Here is a 21,285-nt window from a genome sequence, read left to right as displayed (position 1 = left end):
AACAAAGCTCTCAGGGAGAAGGAACAGGGTTGAAAAGTTATTAATTGAAACAGCTATATATTCTCAGGAAGGAGTGTGGGCAATTGGCAAATGCAACACCATGAGGCCTATAACAGGGAAAGATGGTGAAAATGTTTAAAATACTGAAAAATAATCTAAGATAATTTAATAGGAAATCAAAACAAATAGATAAATATTTTTAATCATAAAATCTCAGTATAAAAATTTAATTTGCTGCTTTGGACACCAGGGTGGGTAAATCTATGGCAGGCAATGTGTGACGCCCTTAGCGCTGAAAACCTCTATCACAGTGCTGCTTTCAGGTGTAACTGGTGCTGCAGGTCCTAAGGGTTTACCCACAAGCCAAGATATTGAGGGCGGGGGATGGGGCCTGCTCGTTGACGTGTAAAATGACGCGGGATGACATCGGGCGGAATTCCCAACGTCACCCAGTGTCATTTCAATTTTCAGGTCGGTGGGGGCGCAGCCGAATCAGCTGTGCACCCGCCAACCTGTCAACAGCCAATTGAGGCCGTTTAAAAAGTAATTTGAGTAGTTAATGGATCTGCCCATCCAACCTTAAGGTTAGTGGGCAGTCCGGGAGCCCTGCTTCAGAAAAAGCATGAAACCTCATCCACAGGCAGGATGAGGTTTCATGAAGGTTTTTAAACATTTTTTTAAAGTTTGAATAAAAGTGATGGACATGTCCCAACTCGTGACAGTGTCACATGAGGGGACATGTCAGGGAAATTTTATGTTTGTGTATTGACCACTTTTGAATTTGGCGCCGATCTCCCTGAAGCAGCACTTAGCCTCAGGGAGATGAGTGCGCTCTTTCGCACGCCTGCACGAAAGAGCACACTCCCGGCTTAGGGAATCCCCCCCCCACCTGCATAGGGAACTCATAGCACTTCCTGGCGGACGTCACATTGGGTGGGCCTTAATTGGCCCGCCCACGTAAAATGGCGGTGCGCCCCCAATCGGGGGCACCAATCGGAGGTGTGCCTGCATGCACCCGCTCCTGCACTTCCCCCCCCCCCCCCCAACGGGGGGAAAATTCTTCCCATAGGAACAAGAATCCCACAAAAATTTTGGTGAAACACTTGTCCCATGCATCAAATTTAATGTTTAAGTTGTCAGTCCCTTTAGTTGTCACTGTGTTGTTTTTTGCCTCTCTTCTGCTTCAGTTTCTCTCTTCACTGCCTCTTTTCCCTTAACATTCTTTGGTTTCCTCTCTGCTCTCTTTTACTTTTCTGTCTTTTTCTTTGTTTCTTTCTTTATGGGTGGGAAGTGGTGGGTGTTATGCCTTGATGTGACAGAGCAAGCTGCTACCAATGGCTGCAGGTTGCATTTCTGATGAGTATTGTGTCATCATTGACTCCCATCCCTTCCCTGATCATGCATGCTTCACCACCTCCTCATTCCTCATGTATCCCCTACACTTCCCATTAAACATTCTCCTTCCTGTCACCACCTCATTTATATCACTATCATTACCTCTTCCTGTATCCTCCCTCATGTTTGCTCTGCTGCCCCTCAATTTACCCTTAATCCACCATCCATTCCTGTTCAGTCCCCTCAAAGATGGGTGATGAAAGACAAAAACACTTCTCACTATCCATCAGTTTCCAACTCCCCCTTCCAACCTTTCTGCCAATCTGCTTCACTCAAAGATGCTTTGTTTGCTTGCAAAATTCAGCTTGTTTTGATTTGTAAGAAATGAAGTTAGAATGAAGAAATACACTTCCTAATTGTTTTTCTCTCCATTTGTGTCTGTCAGTCTCTTTCCACCTGTTTCAAAGATATTAGAAATTGGAATCTGTTCCACAGATGTAAGTGATTAATGTTGACATTCTTTGACTGTTAACAAAACATAAGTGCAGATGAGATAATTAGTTGGCTTCAAAATTCAACTGTTCATTTTAAATTAATGTACATTAAATGAAGGAATACATTAACCTCCGGAGGAGAGTGAGAGAGAAACATGTAGGGGTAAAACAGAGAGTGGGTGTTGGTTTTCACTTCCTGATTTACCACAATCCTACCTTCGGCATACTCAATTCAGATTTCAAGTGAAGCTTGGAGTAAATTTATCACTCGAGGATGTAACTTTTGATATTCCTTACCCACATTGCCATTGTAGGAAATTTTCAGCAGTTGTTTTTTTTGAGATTCAGGCAGATAAGAAATATATTTCTCTGATAATCCCGGAGGTGATTAAAACTTGTGTATAACTCAACATAAATTTCTTAAAACTTGTATTGTTTTTCTACAAACTGAGTCTCTCACCAACACAACTAAAACAGATTCCATCCATCTCTTGTGTTCTTCCCTAGGGAAAGTCCGAACTCAAGTCTCTCACAAATCTTTGAATCACTACTAGGAAAGAGCAGCTGAGGAGGTTTCCCATTGCCTTCCTGATTTTTATGTTTGGAGTATCTTCTTATAGGTCATCTGCAACCAAGGCTGAAGTGTCTCACCTCCCTTTTACAAAGGGTAATGTGGGAGTACCTACACCCATTGAAAGTAAGCACCTGTGCTAGGTGCCAGTACGTTACTCATGACTATCTCCACTCTTGTCTCCACTCACTGGGGCTGTCTGCAGCAGGGTCAGAACTGAGCACTTCTGATTCAGGATGTGGGAATACTACCACCAAGACAGTGGTCACTCCATCTGGATATGAGTGTTCTACTGGATGCCAAGCCTGTATATAGAGTGTCAAGAAATAGGGACATATTTGATTTCCAAGCAGAGGTCGGGAATTACAAGTCCCGATGTGGCCCGGGAGTTTCCTCACCTGCGCAAAATGGGAGTGGGCTGTGCATGTGCAGTTCAGCATTGTGAGATCTTTGTGCTGGGGACAAGTGCCCTGGGTACCAGCGTGGTGGTAAAAAAGTGCAAAAACTCAATCATGGGACCCAGGAGTTAGGTACCATAAGTAGAGGAGTCCTGGGACAGGGAAAGGTCCCAGTGAGAGAGAGGACTGGGGAAGGAGGCACCGGGAGAGACCACCGGAAAGTGACGATTCGGGAGAGGAGCAAAGGAAAAGAGGCTTCAAGTCGTGAAAGTGCTATGTTAGAGAGTTCAAGTATTGAGGGTTCTGGAGAGCTGAAAGGCAGCGGAAGGTTGGTGACTTCATGCTGCGGACCGTCGGGGTAAAGGTAACCCTTTGCAGAAGTGGTGCTCTGCTCAGTGTGACCGAACAGCTAAAATTGTGCCTGTGAGTTGGTGCTGGAGTTCAGATTCAGGAATCCAGGGGAATGGAGTCATGGGAGATGAGATTGAAACTGTGGGAGGTGAGCAGTCATTGAGGCAGTCTGAGTTGGAGTGACTTTTGGGGAAAATTCTGAGGCTAGATCTTCAAAAGGGAAGAGTGAAGACTTGCAATTCTTCATAAGGGAGACAAGAGTTTTAATGAGGTTGTGTAACTGACAGTGGATACTGATGTCTGGGTAGGTTGCTGAGAAATCTGGAGGGGATCTGTCTTGATTGTATTTGCTATTTAATGTGTAGTGTGGGTGTTAAACCACCGTTTGCCTGTTAATATACATGTACCTCATGTTGATTTTGGATATTAGCGTATAAGATAGATATTGTAAATTGTTTTACCTTTCTGACTTTGTGTAGTAGAGTTTATTTTGTTTGTTCAAAAACCATGGAATCTTGTGGTTTTATTCTCTTAGGCCTGGAATCTCAAACTTTGTCTACTTTAAACAAAAGTTTACTCACTGTATCATACAAAAAACCTGAGGGTCTAGTCCAGGATCATAACAAGAGAATGTATGCTGTCTCTTCCACTCACTGGCTAAAACAGATTAACTGTTCATTTATCATATAAAACACCAGGACCAGATGAGATGCATCCAAGGATACTGAGGGAAGTGAGAGTGGAAACTGCAGAGGCACTGGCCATAATCTTCCAGTCTTCCTTAGACTTAGAGTGCTGCTGGAGGACTGTGGAATTGCAAATGTTACACCCTTGTTTAAAAAAGGGTGTAAAGATAAGATCAGTGACTACAGGCCAGTCAGTTTAACTTTGGTTGTGGGGTAACTTCCAGAAACAATAATTCGGGACAAAATTAATAGTCACATGGATTAATGCGGGTTAATTAAGGAAATCCAGCATGGATTTGTTAAGGGTAAATTGTGTTTAACTAACTTGCTGGAGTTTTTTGAAGAGGTAACAGAGAAAGTTGATGAGGGCGATGCTGTTGATGCGGTATACATGGATTTCCAAAAGGCATTTGATACAGTGCCACACAACAGACTTGTGAGCAAAGTTATAGCTTATGGCATAAAAGGGATAATAGCAACATCACAGAATTATTACCGTACAGAAGGAGGCCATTCGGCCCATCATGTCTGCAATGGCTCCCTAAATGAGCATTGTGACTTAGTGCCATTCTCCTGCCTTTTTCCCATACCATTGCATATCGTTTCTATTTAAATAATCATCTAATGCCTTCTTGAATGCCTCAATTGAACCTGCCTCCCCACACTTCCAGGCAGCGCATTCCAGACTCAAACCACTTGTGTGAAAAAGTTTTTTCTCGCATCACTTTTTTGCTTTTTTTTGCAAATCCCCTTAAACCCATGCCCTCTCTCTCTTGATCCTTTTACGAGCAGGAACAGTTTATCCCTATCTACTCTATCCAGCCCCCTCATGATTTTGAACACCTCTATCAAATCTCCTCTTAGTCTTCTCCTCTCCAAGGAGAATAGACCCAACCTCTCCAATCTATCTTCATAACTGAAGTTTCTTATCCCTGGAACCATTCTTGTAAACGTGGATAAAAAATTGGCTGAGTGACAGGAAACAAAGTAGTGATTAATGCATGTTTTTCAGGCTGGAGGAAGGTTTGTAGTGGAATTTCCCAGAGGTGAGTGTTGGGACTCTTGCTCTTCCTGATATATATTAATGACCTAGACCTTGGTGTACAGGGTGCAATTTCAAAATTTGCAGACAATACAGAACTTGGAAGCTTTGTGAACTGTGAAGAGAATAGTGTAGAACTTTATAAGGGCATAGGCAAGTTGATGGAATAGGCAGACAAGTGGCAGATGAAGTTCAATGTGAAGTGATTCATTTTAGTGAGAAGAACATGGAGAGACAATATGAAGTAAAGGATACAACTCTAAAAAGAGTGCAGGAGCAGAGAGTCTTGGCTGTTTATGTGCATAAGTCATTGAAGGTGGAAGGACAGGTTGAGAAAGCAATTAATAAAGTATACAATACCCTAGGCTTTATTAATGGGGGCATAGAGTACAAGAGCAAGGAGGTTATGTTGAACTTGTATAAGACACTAGTCCAGCCTTAGCTGGAATATTGCATCCCGTTATTGAGTGCTGCACTTTAGGAAGGATGTGAAGGCATTGAGAGAATGCAGAAAAGATTCACAGAAATGTTTTCCAGATGAGGAACTTTAGTTCTGAAGATAGATTGGAGAAGTTGGGACTGTTTTTCTTGGAGAAATGGAGACGGAAAGGAAATTTGTAGAAGTATTCAAAATTATGAGGGGTCTGGACAGAGTAGATAGGGTGAAACTCTTCCCTGTACTGAAAGGATCAAGAACAAGAGGGCACAGATTTAAAGTAATTGGCAAAAGAAACAAAAGTGACAGGAGGGAAAACTTTTTCACACAGCGAGTGGTTAAGGTCTGAAATGCACTTCCTGAGAGCGTGGTAGAGACAGGTTCAATTAAGGCATTCAAAAGGGACTTAGACTGTTATCTGAAAAGGAAGAATGTGCAGAGTTATGGGGAGAAGGTGGGGGAATGGTACTAGGGTGAATCGCTCATTTTGAGAGCCAGTGCAAACACGGTGGGCTGAATCACTTCCTGTGCTGTAACAATTCTGTGATTCGGTGATCTTGTTTGCTGTTTATGAGGTTTTGCTGTGGATAGCTCAACTGGTGTTTTTGCTTACATAATAATAGTAATTGCACTTCAAAAACATATACCAGGAATGGATCAAACTAGAAGCTTTAATGCTCTGTATGACTTAGTGTACACCAGGTTATTTATTGAACCACTGGGAGATGCTGCTCAATAACAATTTAATTCAATCAGTGATTTTATGTATGGAACAACTGCAAGAGACATACAGTTGTTAATATTATTCTCATGGATGTTTTCATTTATTACCAATATAGATGAACCTGGATTAATAGGAAATTCAAGGCCATCCGACGCACCTTAAACATTCCAAGAAAACAATCGTACCGGTATCATCAAAAGCTATCACCTCAGTTGAATATTAAAATACATATTGGAGATTAGTGGAATTGTATTGTCACATCCACACTGTTGTACTCATGAATTTATGAAAATGGACACTTTCTAAAACAAAATGGAGAATGGACAATCTGCTTTGAAACAAAATGGAGTTGAGAGGTCAGGCGATCTCCTTTCTTGTCTGTAAGTCTAAATGGAATTGCACAAGGCTAGAAATTAGCCTGCTTTTCTGGACAGGACATTAAAATGCAAATGACCTTTTGGGACATTCCATTGTGAAAGCATTAAAATGCAACAGATCTTTCCTGTGGATTTATTGTCCAAGTAATTGCAGAAGCTAGTTTACAGTGGACTTGCAGACTTATTGGCTGTGGAACAGAATTCCACAGAATGGGTGTGAGAAGAAATCCATTCTATCACAAGGAGGTGCAAATGGGTGAAACTCAAACACAATTGTGTGTTAATGGTCAAGTTGTCAGAGACCATTTGTGTGGACAATGGAAAACAGATACTATGGCCACCTAACAAAAAACAGGTTGTGATAAGAAACATTTATTAACACACATTTTGACAGCAGCCTAAGTCTGTCAGACAAGGGGACTCAGAGAGTACAGCTTCAGACCAGCCAAGGAAGGACCTTGCATAAAATCCACTAGCAGGCAGAGGGTTGGGGATAGCATTTACCTACCAATTTAATAACCAAACCAGACCTTTGCTACAGGGTGCAAATATACCTCAACTGGTGCAAAGCCAGAAACTTGCTGCTACAAGCAGTAAGTCACTGCAAATCCATCGTCAGAAAGTTCCAATTTCCATTTCTTGAGTGAACCAAAAGGGAATCATCAGGCCTGCAACGTTTCAAATTTCCATTTCAAGAGATCCAAGTATAATGGTGAATTTTGGACTTTTAAGACATAAGTGCATGTTACCTCTTTTGTAATCACTTTTTCTGTGTGTCTGTGTACATGTGTAAGTGGGAGCTGTTGCAAATACTTTTGGGTGCTGAGAAATAAACTCTCACCTGCTCTTTTAAACTTATGAAAAAACCTGTCTTTAGCCTGTTCTTGAGAGTCACAGCATCCAAGTGGTTAAAACACTTTTTCTTTAAAAAAAAACATCTGTCTCAGGTCAGTCAAGAGGTGGAAAAGGAAGGAACCTCATATCATCTCCCCCCTGTCCATAATAATATGTAGTAAAATGTGTAGGACCTGCACTCCACCTTGAATATCATGGCTGATCTTCAATAATCTGGTGTAGGTGCACATAAAAATACTTTAAAAGTTTTTTTGTGTTTTGGAATGTGGCTTCAATATATTTGTGTGCTTTTCATATTGTTACAATTGATGTAGCATGGATCATAACCTGCTCAATAAATTAATGGAACCAACATGATGGGGAATAGGGTTTAATAGCTGTAATCTTCTGTGGTAGTACAACTACCATAATCAGTATCTTCCTAGAGAGGAGTCCAGCATTAGAAATAGCTGCACTCTTGTTGGCATGTTGGTTTAACTAAGTGGGTGTTAGATTACCATCTTCTCTGGATGTTGGTTTAGTATGTATGGCGACTGGATTACAACATGCTTCAAATGTGAGTTTAGTTGACATAAGAGATGGTTTCCAGTGTGTGTGGGATTTACAAGTTGTTCCCAATCAGATAGATGACCCCGAAGTTTTTGTAAGCATGGCTTATGAACACCTTAGGCTTTTGGCTAGCTTTAGGCTAATTAGACTTTTGAACACCTTAATCAAGGCAATAGGCCCATGGCCATTGTTGTGCATGATGACAAATGTAAGCAAAACATTCACTTTGACAACAACAAACTTTCTGCCCTCTGGTGAGAAAACAGCAAGTCTTTATCCATCTGCTTGCATTTCAACATGGTATTTATCTGTCCCGCTGCCGAGTGCTAGAGGGAGCTCTTGTTAAAGCACCACATTATTACTGTTCATCTGTAGCTGACCCCCAGTCAGAGGTCATTCTACACTGCCAATTTTTGTTTTCTAATTCTCACAAATTGATTAGACATTATACGAGAGATTTCCATTGTGCGCTATATGTAACAGAATTATAAATCCTTTTTCAACATTTGCCGCACAGAGCACTTATTTCTTTTACAATTTATATGCATATACACACACACATATATATATATATATTATATTCTGTAACTTTTTGTCAAGGGTCACAATCCTAGGCGAATACTTGCTCAAGGTGCCCTGACTGCCCCAACTTCATTGACCATGGGTTGGTACCGTAGTTCCTGATTTCAAGTATGCCATTTTAAGTGAAGGCCAGGTAAATTCCTACAGGAAGAAGTGCCAACAATGTCAGGACTGCAGCTTTTAATAAATTAATGGCCCTGCTTGCTTGTAGAATTTTGTTTTTGGCTTTCTCTTACTGGACAGCAAAAGAAAAAGGCATGAGGCAGTTAAGGAGCAGAGACAAAGAGGAGCGAGGCTACAAATGCTGTCAGGGCACTATGATGAGTACTATTTTTATATATTGTCATTTGAAACATGTTAAAGTAATTTTCTTCTCTTAAAGAGTAATGCGGTTCTCCCCTGATTGCTCAGTGGGTGACTATGTCTGTTATAGTACTGAGCAATACCAAGCAGAAAGGAATCAGGTTGAATCACTGGTGTGTGTGAATAAGCTGACCTCAGCTAATGCAGGAGGGAAGGTGCTACATTTGGTCTCAGATGTCCCTACTCATTAACTGAGGTCTTGGCTGATCTCACCAAGGAGGTCCTCTAATTTTGCTTCCTTTCCCCATCTTTCTTGGGGCACCTACCTATGTTAAGTGATGTGCATGTTATGTTAAAATGTGCTATTAAATTAAAATTGTAATGCTGATGGGACGGACATACTTTTGCAAAAAATTGTTGCTGAGAGAGAATGAGGTCTTGCTGGGCGTGGAACCATATGGAAAGGGCAGTACAGCAATTGGGAAAATCCTGTCAGTCATTGTTTTGTTTCTCTTCTCAATCATGCTATTTTTACTTTTACATTATTTTGTGTAATGGCAAATTAATTACTATCACCTAGAATTTTAAAAAAATACTTACTATCGTGTCACTGAGGCAATGCTAAGTACTGAATCATCTATCAGTCCCAGTTCACAGTCTCTTCATATGGAATTGGTTACATCTGTTCCTCAGTTAATTTATTACTGTTCAAATACAAGTGACACAAAGGTGAGCAATGAAAATACTGAGAACAAATACATGGATCTCACAAGATAGAAATACTATATTTGCCAAGGAGGACTTACCACAGTACATTTTGTATTCAATAAGCAAAGTTCCCTCAAGCTTAGATGTGTTTTCATTTAATTGTGCCTATATTTCATATTTTGTTTGAAATACATTTAAAATGTTGGAACATCTGATATCAGCCCAAGGTGAATATCCTTCAGGTATATTATACAAAGTCACCTTTTTGTACTATACATTGCTGTTTGTTGTCATTTGAATGCAGACGCTAACAAGGGTACAGTTTTATTAAGGAAATGGTTCCACCTAATGAACAGGAACTCCTTGAAAAATATTTCTGTTGGCTTCAACACTCTGCAAGTTTACAATTCATCTCTTTCAGATTTTTAGACCTCATAAATTTTTTTGGACGGGAGAAATTTAACTTTATTAACTACAATGTGACTGTAACACATATGGACTGTTTTTCCTCTCCTCACAAATGTCAATGATAACATGTTTCTCTGGGTTGTTAGATTGCATAGGACACGTTATACATAGGAAGGAGCACAGGAACAGAAGTAAACCCCTCAAGCCTGTTCGTCATACACTTAGATAATTGTTGATCCAAACCTCAATTCCATTTACCTGCTCTTGTTCCATATTCCTCAATATCTTTACCCAGTTCTGCTTACAAATGTTGAAACAAAAACCTATCAATTTCTATTGAAAATTTCAATTAACCTCGTATCCACAGCCCATTTCAGGAGCAGATTTCCTCTACCTCTTGTGTGATAAAATGTTTCTTGATTTTATTCCTAAATGATCTACCTTGAAATTTATGCCCTCTTGGTCTGAATTCCCACAGCAGAGGAAAAGGTTTCTATCGAACTCCTTTATCATTTTAAGCACCTCAATTTTACCATCCCTCGACCTTCTAACGTTGAGGGTATATAAGCAATGTTCCTCCTAGCTGTGCAGCAATCCAGAACATTCTCCACAGCAACAACTTGGCCCTGCGCAGCAAACAGAGGTTAGAGAGGACATTGTATGCAAATTAAGTTCGTGCAACTATCTTGATATTTTAACTCCTTAAATCTTGGTGTAATTCTGGTTAATCTGTGCCATACCCTTCCAAGGCTAATATATCTCACTTGAGGTTTGGTTTCCCAAGATGAACAGTGTTCCAGATGGGCTCTGGTCAAAGCTCTGCACAATGCAAGCATCACCTCTTCACTGTAGAATTCCAACTCTCTTGATAAATATCAAATTTCATTCTTGGTTTCTTTTTATGCCTTTGTTTCTTTTTATAGTTTCCAAGCTTGCTGGGATATTGTCCAGGAATGGAAACCTTGGCCAATATTTCCCCTTTTCCAGACTAAGTCCAATTGAAGCTTTTCTGTTGCCTGATTGAACCTCGCTAATGCAGATTATTGTTGAAAAAAGAGACGAGTCGAAGCTTTTCATCTTGCACTCTTCAGGACACTTCACAAGAATACCAATATAGGTGGAAAGCAATAATTTATACCATATGTGAAGAGAGTGTTGATTGGTTGGCAAGTGGACTCTGATTGGTAGAGGCATTGCCATGGAGAAAGCACCAGTGATGGTGACTGACAGTCAACTGCCAAGCATTGTTTGAAATTTAAACCAGGCAGCTTGACCTTGATTGGTCAAGGCATTGCCCTGAGAAATGAATCAGTGAATGGCTGTCACTTATTTTGTTTCAGCTAGCAGGTTTAAATGCCCTTTAGGAAAGGAAATCTGGTCTGGCCTACATGTGACTCCAGACCCACAGCAATGTGGTTGACTCTTAAATGCCCTCTGACCCAAGGGCAATTAGGGTTGGGCAATAAATACTGGCCTAGGCAGTGAAGCCCACATCCCATGAATGAATAATTAAAAAAAGAAAAGCTTCAACATATCTCTTTTTTCAGCAATACTCAAGTTCTGTACTACCAAACCACTAATGCAGGTTACTTGGTAAACTAGGAATCTGAACTAAACTAAGGGAAAACCTTTGACTTGCCTATTCTTACCTCAGTATAATTTCTGCAAGTCTTATTGAGCTCCAATAATCATTGTAATGAAAATTGTGACACAGTTCTGCTTCTTGCAGCACTGTCTTCCTAAGACCCCTACTAAAAAAAATTGTATGTATCATATCATGGAGTTACCACATGGGAAAACTTTAACCACATGCAGAACCTGTGAAAGCTCTACAACAGTGTAAAAATGCTGCTATAATAATGTGTTTGTGTAAACATTCCTTGGTGACTCAAAGGAGCCTGCGGTGTGGAAATTCATAGCTGAAGTTATTTTCACAGCAATAGAAAAAGGCTGATGATTAATAGAGGTGATTGTAGGTCAGTAATTAACAAATGATGGATGTCAGTTAGCATTTCTCTTTTGAGATTAACCTAATGCATATTCTACTCTGCCAATGTCACTTAGTTAATGTTTGCCTGTAAATCCTCTATAAGCTCATTTTCTCCTTTTTCTATTCGCCCACTATTGCTGTTAAAGCATTAGTAATTAATGCTGTCCCTATTAGATAAGGCATTACTGAACTAAGGCAGCAGAAGGCTTGGTTGTGTTCCAGTGTATTTTCAGTAAATAACTACGTGTATCTGGAATACAAGCAAATTCAACATAGAAAATGTTAGGTTGACTTAAATCTTCAAGTGCAACAGGAACTGGAAATTCCAGGCTCCCTGGGTGTTCATTACACTACAAATGTTTTGTGGAGTTCAAGTTACACCTCATCACAAGGATTTCTACAAATGGATTTCCATTTTGCCAGGTGCACAGAAGAAGTAAGCCTCGTCATCAAAGCATTAGAGCGGGACATACATTCAATGACAGACTATTCAAGGTAATTTTTTTTTCTTTCAGGTACAGAATTTTGGACAGCAACCAGAGGATCTGAGTCCTATTCCCTGTGCTGCAGGCCTCTTAGATCTACTATATTTCTGTCCTCAGTTTCTAAGAGCAAGGACTTTCCCGAGGGCAGGCATGCACGTGGGCATGGGATAGTGAGTTAAACTCAGGTATACAGGGTTCAGGTAACTGCAGGTCTTTGGGTGCAGTCTGCCTGCCTGGTGTCCAGGTACAGGGAAGACAGGAAAGTTGACCCTGTTCCATATTGAAAGAACTGGAATTCCAGCATTTTCGTCATTTTCATTGTTAGTTACTTCAACATCATTTGCAATGTACTTAGGCTCATTTTTTCTTCCCATGTGCATTGTTTTAATTTGTCAATGTTAAATTTCATCTTCCCACTTACCTATTTTGTAGGTCTGACTTACTACTTCAGATTCAACTGACGAGTTTGGTATTTTCACCAGATTTGACCTGTTTGCATTTAACTTTGAAACCCAAGTTGTTAAAGTCAATTAGAAACAGTACTGCTGCTAAAAACAAACGCTGGAGTGCCTCAATTAACTTGTCTCGCATCCAGCCAGAACTCCTCTGAATAGTATCTGCTGTTTCCTCCCCTTGAGGTAATACCTTATCCATGAATCTCAACCACTTTAATGTCAGATTGTAGTCTTTCATGCAGGACTATGTCAAATGCTTTTTGGAAATCAAGGTATACCACATCACAAGAATTTTCAAAGGTCAAGGAGGTGGGATGATCATCTTCTGAATTCATGTTGTCTGTCTTTTGCTGGTAATTATTGCAACATTCTTGGAACTTTTCCATACCTCTTCTTCTTATTTGTTTGGTTTCCATACTACAGATCACTCCCATAGTTGAGTTCAATTCTTTATGTTTTTGAGAGCATCTCCGTCACTTTGATATCTAGGCAAGCTTTCAGCAACATGCCCAAGATAATGAACAAATCATTATATATATGTTAATAATCAGAATCAATTCTATGCTTTTAAAAATTACCATTTATTGTTGGGGAGTAGGTAGGTTATAAAAGCAAAACTATATTTGCATATCATCTAGTGGCGAATAACCTAAAATTGAACAATTGTACTTGAGCTAGCTAGCAGTTTTATTGGATATTTAAACAGTGACTTCCACATATTCTGGAGCACGGACCTAAACTCTCACAATTGCACAACATATCAATCTCCACAGAGCATGGCTGAATTCAATTTCACTGCTGCAATGGGGCGAGAAAATTTAGCCACTGCACATTCATTATTAGACTCCTAGCACTGGATTTGTTTGGTCTGTTTTTTTGACAACACCTCTACAACTGTCAACATCTTTGAAGCCACCACAGTTGAGATTAAGATCATGGACAACATAAATTGATACAACTGCATAGAATAGAAATTTGGTGTGCCAAAAGCTTCAGTTTTGGGCTTAATTTTAATGCTTGGTTATTGCAGGTGTGAACCCAGTGAGAGAGGGCCTCTTCTCACATTGAGTTGGGTGGGACTGTTGGGGCGAGGGGAAAGGATCCCATGGAGGAGCTAAAAAAGTGCCAGAAGCAGGTCAGAATATTTTTAGGACCTGAAGGAACGCTTTTTTTCTGGATCCATTAAAATAAGATGTCCTTCAGCAGGCTCCAGCAATCTTTTTCAGAAGAGCTTGCAAGGCCACGCAAAGTTTTGGAAAACTGTGATCTGGCACAATCTCTGTCCATTTATAATGAATTTCAGCTTACAAAGGATCGCAATTTGTGTCTTCAAACAATCTTAGGCTCGTTCAAAAAGCACTGCAAGACCTGTAACTGGAAAGAATGACATTTGCTCATTTGAAGGTGCATTCATTTGCAATCTATAGTTCTGGATGTTCCTGCCATCTGATATGCTCAAGTGCCTTAAAGAAAGGAGCTGTGTCTGCACCGACTGTTCATGCAGAACATCCAGACTTCCACACTGATAAGGAATCCAAAAACAATACTTTGTAGATGAGGAAATGTGTGGGTTTATAATTTATTGCTTTAATGCGCAATAATAATCTTTCAATCTTTCTTACAGTTCCAAGAGAAAGGAAACACTCAAATGAGTCACAAGGCTTTTGTTATTTGGTGATGCAGAAATTTTATTGTACATGAGTACTCCATGGTTGTTTCTGCACAAGTGTGTTTTAAAACAGGGAAGCAGTTCCCATCAAGAATCCAAGAAAGATGCCAGTTCTTGTAACAACTTAGAACTGAAATCAAGGCAGAAAAAAGAGGAAATAAACCAACATCTGGAACAGGACAGGTTAACATTTTGGCTGAAGGTCCTTCCTTGAACTGTGCTGACAAAAGTCTCCACCCAAAGTGTTAACCTGTCTTTTCCCCTTTTCAGATTTGACTGATTTTCTCTATGTTTCCAGGATTTCGCTTTTATAATATGGATTTTCTTTTTGTTGTTTCAACATCTTAGCTGACAGAACCTTTGAGCAGATCCTGCACAGAAGTACATCAGACATTTTAAAGGAATAAATATCTGTGAAAAGGTAGTTTCCTTGGCCTTTGGTCAGGGAATGCAGATATATTACTTATTGTATTTAGTACAGAGGTGCTGGCCTGGACAGGGTCTATAATGGAGAACAGAGATTGCCATACCGGATTACTCTGCACCCGTTGCTTCCGATGCAGACAGCATACAAAACTTGTGCTGCTGTTAATATAAGTGTTTGTAATGTGTTGTCAGTGCTAAGCACACTGTTAAGCAGCTGCACGCCTGAGGCAGGGATTACGAAATCGTGAGAGGCTTGTAGAATTTAAAGCTAGCCTGTGCTATTTAAATCCAGCTTGCGCTTTTTAAAAGGGGGCTGCATTCTGGCCTGAACAGGCCTGGAAGTCGTTCTGCAATTGATTCTCACCTGGATAATGGCATAACATGGCATTTTTTGACGCTGCACTGGAGGCTTTGGTGGGGGAGGCAGAGAGGAGGAGCAATGTCACCTCTCCAGAGGGGAACAGGAAGCCCTCCAGACAAACATTATGAAGGCAGTGGAACTAACTGACAATTGACAATGGCAATCTAGGCCTGGGGACTTAGATGCATTGGAGCAAGAAGCTCAGTGACCTCAGATGAATGGGTAAAGGTCTGAGAATATACCTTCAAATGCCATATACTCCCAACTTCACCACTAGCCTCATATACACTGCTCAATGCACCACACACCTATCACTCACCCACCAACAATCTTTATCAATCATAATTAATATTTGACATGCATGCCATTCCAATAAAAAAATTGCCAAATTCTAATTTTACATATCATACATAATGGTTATTGAGATATTTTAATAACTTTCTGACTGTGAGTGAAGACATGGTAGCTAAATTTGCAGATGACATAAAGATAGGTAGGAAAGTATGTTGTGAAGAGGACATGAGGAGGTTGCAGTTGGATATAGATAGGTTGAGTGAGTGGGCAAAGATCTGGCAAATGGAGTTTAATGTGTGAAAATGTGCAGAACAAAAAAGCAGATTATTACTTATTTGGAGAATGGCTGCATAATTCTGAGGTGCAGAGGGATCTAGGTGTTCTAGTACATGAGTCACAAGAAGTTAGTATGCAGGTACAGCAAGTAATTAAGAAGGCTAACGGAATGCTATCCTTTATTACGAGAGGGATTGAACATAAAAGTAAGAATGTTATGCTTCAGTTACACAGGGCATTGGTGAGACCGCACCTCGAATACTGTGTGCAGTTTTGGTCCCCTTACTTAAGGAAGGATGTAAATGCATTGAAGGTGGTTCAAAGGAGGTTTACTAAATTGGTACCTGGAATGAGTGGGTTGTCTTAGGTTGGACAGACTGGACTTCTTTCCACTGGAGTTTACGAGAGTGAGGGGTGATTTGATTGAAGTATACAACACGCTGAACAGCCTTGACAAGGTGGATGTTGAAAGAATGTTTCCTCTTGTGGGTGAGCCCAGGACTTGGGGCTACTGTTTTAAAATTAGGGGTCGCCCTTTTAGGACAGAGATGAGGAGAAATTTTTTCCCTGAGGGTTATATGACTTTGGAACTCTGCCTCAGAAAGTGGTGGAGGCAGGGTCATTTAACACTTTTAAGGTGGAGGTAGATAGATTCTTGTTAGGCAAGGGAATCAAAGGTTATCGGGGTTAGATGGAAATATGGAAATCGAAACAAAAGAAGATCAGCCAAGACATTATTGAATGGTGGAGAAGGCTCGAGGGGCGGAATGGTCTACTCCTGTTCCTGTTTCTTAAGTTCTTATGTGAACAGAACAATTGTTTAAGCAAGATAAGCAAGACAAGTTTAAGCAAGTAACTCTGCTGTGATATTTTGATTGTTCTGTGTATTGTATTTAACATTTTTAAATAGTGTAATCTTCAAATTGAACTTTTTATTTGAACAGTGAGTAGACTAAACTAATAGTCTACAATCCTGTTGCCACCGGTAACAGTATAGACTGTGTTATGATGTTGAAACAATTAAAAGAAAATCCATATTATAAAAGGGAAATACTGGAAATATAGAGAAAATCAGTCAGCATCTGAAAAGAGGGAAAGGCAGGTTAACATTTCAAGTGGAGGGCTTCTGTTAGAACAGTTCAATGAAAGACCTTCACCCGAAATGTTAAGCTGTTCTTTCCAGATGCTGGTTTATTTCCTCTATTATTTGCTTTGGTTTCTTTTCCAAGTTTTTACCGGAACTGACATCTTCTTACCTTTCCCAGCAGAATCACAAGACATCCTTAATTGAAAGTTATGCAGATCCAAAAACTTTACGGCTTTTCTGTCTCTGAAAAGAGCTCTGAAAGAGATCAGCAAAATCACGGAAAACTGGTGTTTCCAATCTGCCTCGTGAGGGGTGGAAAATCTGTTTCCCCTCCCCTCATCAGACAAATAGCACCAACAGGGCCAAGGTAGGTGCAGAGTTGATTGCTGTTCAGCCTTTGCACTAGCTCAGTTTAGACCCCTTGTATTTATGGAGAATTATCTAACCTATGAGGTAAGCATGCTGGCCTCACATGGCTGGATGTGGGGTCAGGATCAGAGCCTAAATCCCTGAACAAACTTGCAGGCATTTTTTTCTTAATGGTCAAATTACATTCTCAAACCGAGCTTCCATCTTTTACATCGCCCGTCTCTGCCCCTACCTCAGCCCATCTGCTGCTGAAAATTCATCCGTGCCTCTGGAAATCATCCAAAAATTCTTGTTTGTGTCCTATCTGATACTAAAACCTGCTCACCCATCATTCCTATCCTCCCTGACCTACATTGACTCCTGGTCTCCTAATACCTCAAATTTAAACTTTTCATCCTTGTGTTGAAATCCCTTCAGAGCCTAATCTGTCCCTATCTCTGTAACCTTTTGCAGCCTTACAACCCCAATCCCTCACTCCACCTACCATCATAACTCTCCATTCTTCTGACACTGGTATTTTTTGCATCACCTGTCCACACCCCACCCCCCGCCCAAAATTCCTCTTAGTGAAAGTACATTCAACCATCTGGGTTACACACTCTGGAACTGCCTCCATAAACCCCTCCATCTTTTTTTAATTTTAAAGAGTATCCTGAAAATCTATTTCATTGACCAAATCTTTGGTCACCCATCTCAATATCTCGTTTTTTGTTTGTTTTTCCTGATTACGCACCTGTGAAGCAACCTGGGGATTTTTTTAATATTAAAGGCAGTGTTTAAATACAAACTGTTCCATATCTCAGGCTATAATGAATTTTGTTAATTAAATATTAATATTAGTCAAAGCAAAATTCAAATGATTTAAATATCCCATAGTGATTCACTTGCAAAACAGTAATGTACCTCAAAATTTCCATAGGTCTTCAAGGTAATAATCTTAGTGTGACAAAGGTTCTATACAAAACAGGATATTCAAGGGTTGTTCAGCTAGTTGCAGCTTGTAGCTGTCTGGTGAAGTGGAATTGACTAAAGCAGTGGTTATCAAGCTGGGGCTAGTGGACTCCTGGGGTCTGCAGAGACTTTCCAGGGTGTCTGTGACACAGGGCTGGTCCATAGTTGAGTGACATGGCCAACTGCCCAGGATGTTGTGGTGCCATATAAGCAAGTAAGCGATGGCCGGAGGCATGACCTGCTCCCTCTCTGTTCCTTCTCTCTCCTTGCTCCTGTTGTCTCCAGGTTCTCACTCTCGCCATGCTCCTGTGCTCCCATGCTCCTGCTCTCTCCATGTTCCTGCTCTTTCCGGGTTTCTGCTCAATCCAGGCTTCTGCTTTCTCTGGGCTCTGCTTTCTGCTTGCTTCTGCTTTCACCATGGTGTGTTTTCTGATTGCTCCTGCTCTTGCCTTGCTCCCCTAACACTATTTCTGCATTCTGTTCTCCCTGGGCTCCTGCTCCCTGTGCTCCTGACAGGGATAGATAACTCTGCAGTGAAAAGAAGGCACATCCATTGAACTGACATCTACAAGTAAATACCTATGTTCTTAAAAACATTATTAAAATACTCTTTGCATGCAACACTCTAATATTATGAATATGATATAGTATTATAATTTGGGTGGGGGTGGGTGTCTATGATTACCAGAGGTCTTGTGATCAGTGCGTAGCATCCCTTCCTCTGAGCCAGAACTTCCAGGTTCAAGTCCCACCCCATGAAGTGATGGCAAAGGAAGGTGCCTTCATAATGCAATCAAACAGGTTGAGTATCAACCTGCAAATCCTTTCAACAACACGTCCATGGTAAGTGGTAAGAGCTGGAGAGATTCCTGGTCAGCCATGTGATGGAAAGAAAAATCCATAGCTCCAGGCTATAGCACACATGTAAAGCGCACATTTCCACAGCAAGTCAGACTATCTGAATGAACTGTAACACACCATCACCAGTATGAGTTCGTTCCAGAGACCAAGGACAATGGGTGGAATTTTCTGTGCCCCCTGGCATCAGGTGTGTTTGGTGGCGTGAGCAGACAATATGACAAGAAGGCCAAAAATCGGCTTCATGATGTTGTGAAACTAGTTTGCAATCGTCTGTTAATGTCGGGCTGCATTTCCTGCCGTCGGACTTCAGGACCCTCACTGCAATAAACATCTGCATATCATTATAAACCCAGTTCACCGGAATCACCCCCCACGTCAGTGTGATTGCACGCCAACGTGTTTCACAACAGCATGTATAAGGCATGCACTTGATGGCTGCATTTCGAGGGGAACTCGGAGGTGATTGCACAGTAACGTTGTGCAGTGCTCACCAGAGTCGCCTGTTGGACTTCAAGGTTGAGGTGCTGCACACTTCGGCGAGGGCACAGGCAAGTTGTTTTTTGCCAGCTAGCTAGGTGCCAGGGCGAGGGCTTCCCTGTGGTTGAGGTGATTTGGGGACGGGGGCAGTCAAGGGCTGCATAGCGATTGAAGCTCGTTTTGAGGGGGGGGCAAGGGCTGCACTGCAGTTGAGGTGAGTTGGGGGGTTAAGGGCTGCAGTGCGGTTGATGGTAGTGCACAAGCACGTGGGGGTGAGGGAAGTGGCCATGCATTAGGGAAACCTTATACAAAGTGACCATTTCTCTGTAGCTGAGACAGTTCAGCTGTAGCCGCATTGATATGATTGGAGTTGGGCCTCTAGCTTCTCTCCCCACTCAAGCAATGCACAGGCATGAAAGTGCCACCAAGTGCTCCAGAGCTTTTCATCCCTCAGGCACAGAGCATTTTAGTGGACTGCAGAACAGTTGGATGGCTGGGCACGTTGTACAATCTCCTCGCTAAAGGTGGCCATGGAGCAGTCACTGGTGGAGGTGCTCACAGCCCCTTGCAATGTCATCATCCCGCAGTGCAGGTTAGGAGAATGCCTGCACCTGAGCTGAGAGCACAGCATGTAGTCTGAGGGGGAAGCTCCCACCAATCAGTCAGGTGGAGTAGGGTAGAGGTAGTTGGGGTTTCGGGCAGCCATGCAGCGCACTAAACTCTGGCCATTCAAGTGGTGGCCAGCTCTCTCCAGGATACATTAAGAGGCCTTCAGGCTTAACCAAGAACGGTTCTTAGAACATCCAAGCTAAGCCACGCGTCTCTTTCTTTCATCCTGCGGGAGGAGTATATCAGAAGCATGGAGCCTGGTGAACTAGCTGTATGCCTCATGGCTTACAGAGAGCGGAGACGAAGGAGAAGAAAGCAATGGAGGTGTCTGGCTGGGCAGAGGGAGGAGCAGCACCCTCAGAAAGAAGGGGCGGCTGGGGCTCCTGCACACACCACTGAAGAGCCACAGCGAATTGTTGTTGGTCGGCAGCGAGCTAGACCCAGGGTCTATAGACGCCGCCTTTCATTTCTGTAGATGACTGAAAACCAGCGTCTCTGAAGTCCGCGCATGTCTAGGAAACTGGTCAGTCACATCTGCCAGCTGCTGCAGGATTTGGCGCCACAGGGACTTGGAGGGCATCCACTGTCAGTGGCTGTGAAGGTGACAGCAGCACTCAATTTTTATGCCAGTGGCTCCTTTCAGGGTTCCACAGGTGACCTCTGTTGGATATCACAAGCTGCCACCCACAAATACATCCATGAGATCACGGATGTCATCTTTGTGAGGACACACGACTTTGTGCATTTCGCCTGGGACCAGGAGAGACAAGATGCAAGAGCAACAGGATTTGCCCAGATCTCGGGTTTCCCAAGGTGCAGGGTGCCATTGACTGCGCTCAGGTGGCACTTAGATCTCAGTTGCAACAAGCGATCAACTATGTCAACCGAAAGGGCTTCCATTCGCTGAATGTGCAGCTGGTGTGCAACCACCACAAACACATCTCACAGGTCTGTGCTCGGTTTGCAGGGAGCGTTTATGACTCCTACATTCTCATTCAGCCTCAGACCCCTGACATCTTCCAGGATCCACAAAAGCTGCAGGGATGGCTCCTTGGGTCTACCCGCAGAGGATGTGGCTGATGACAGTCGTGCGGCGGCCTCAGACTGCAGCAGAGTGAAGGTATAACGAGACTCATGCTGCAACTCGCAACTTGGT

The sequence above is a fragment of the Cetorhinus maximus genome, chromosome 12 (genome assembly GCF_964194155.1).
Source record: "Cetorhinus maximus chromosome 12, sCetMax3.hap1.1, whole genome shotgun sequence".
Lineage (NCBI taxonomy): Eukaryota > Metazoa > Chordata > Chondrichthyes > Lamniformes > Cetorhinidae > Cetorhinus > Cetorhinus maximus.
The sequence above is the reverse complement of the archived record's forward strand: the minus strand, read 5'-3'. Positions refer to the sequence as shown.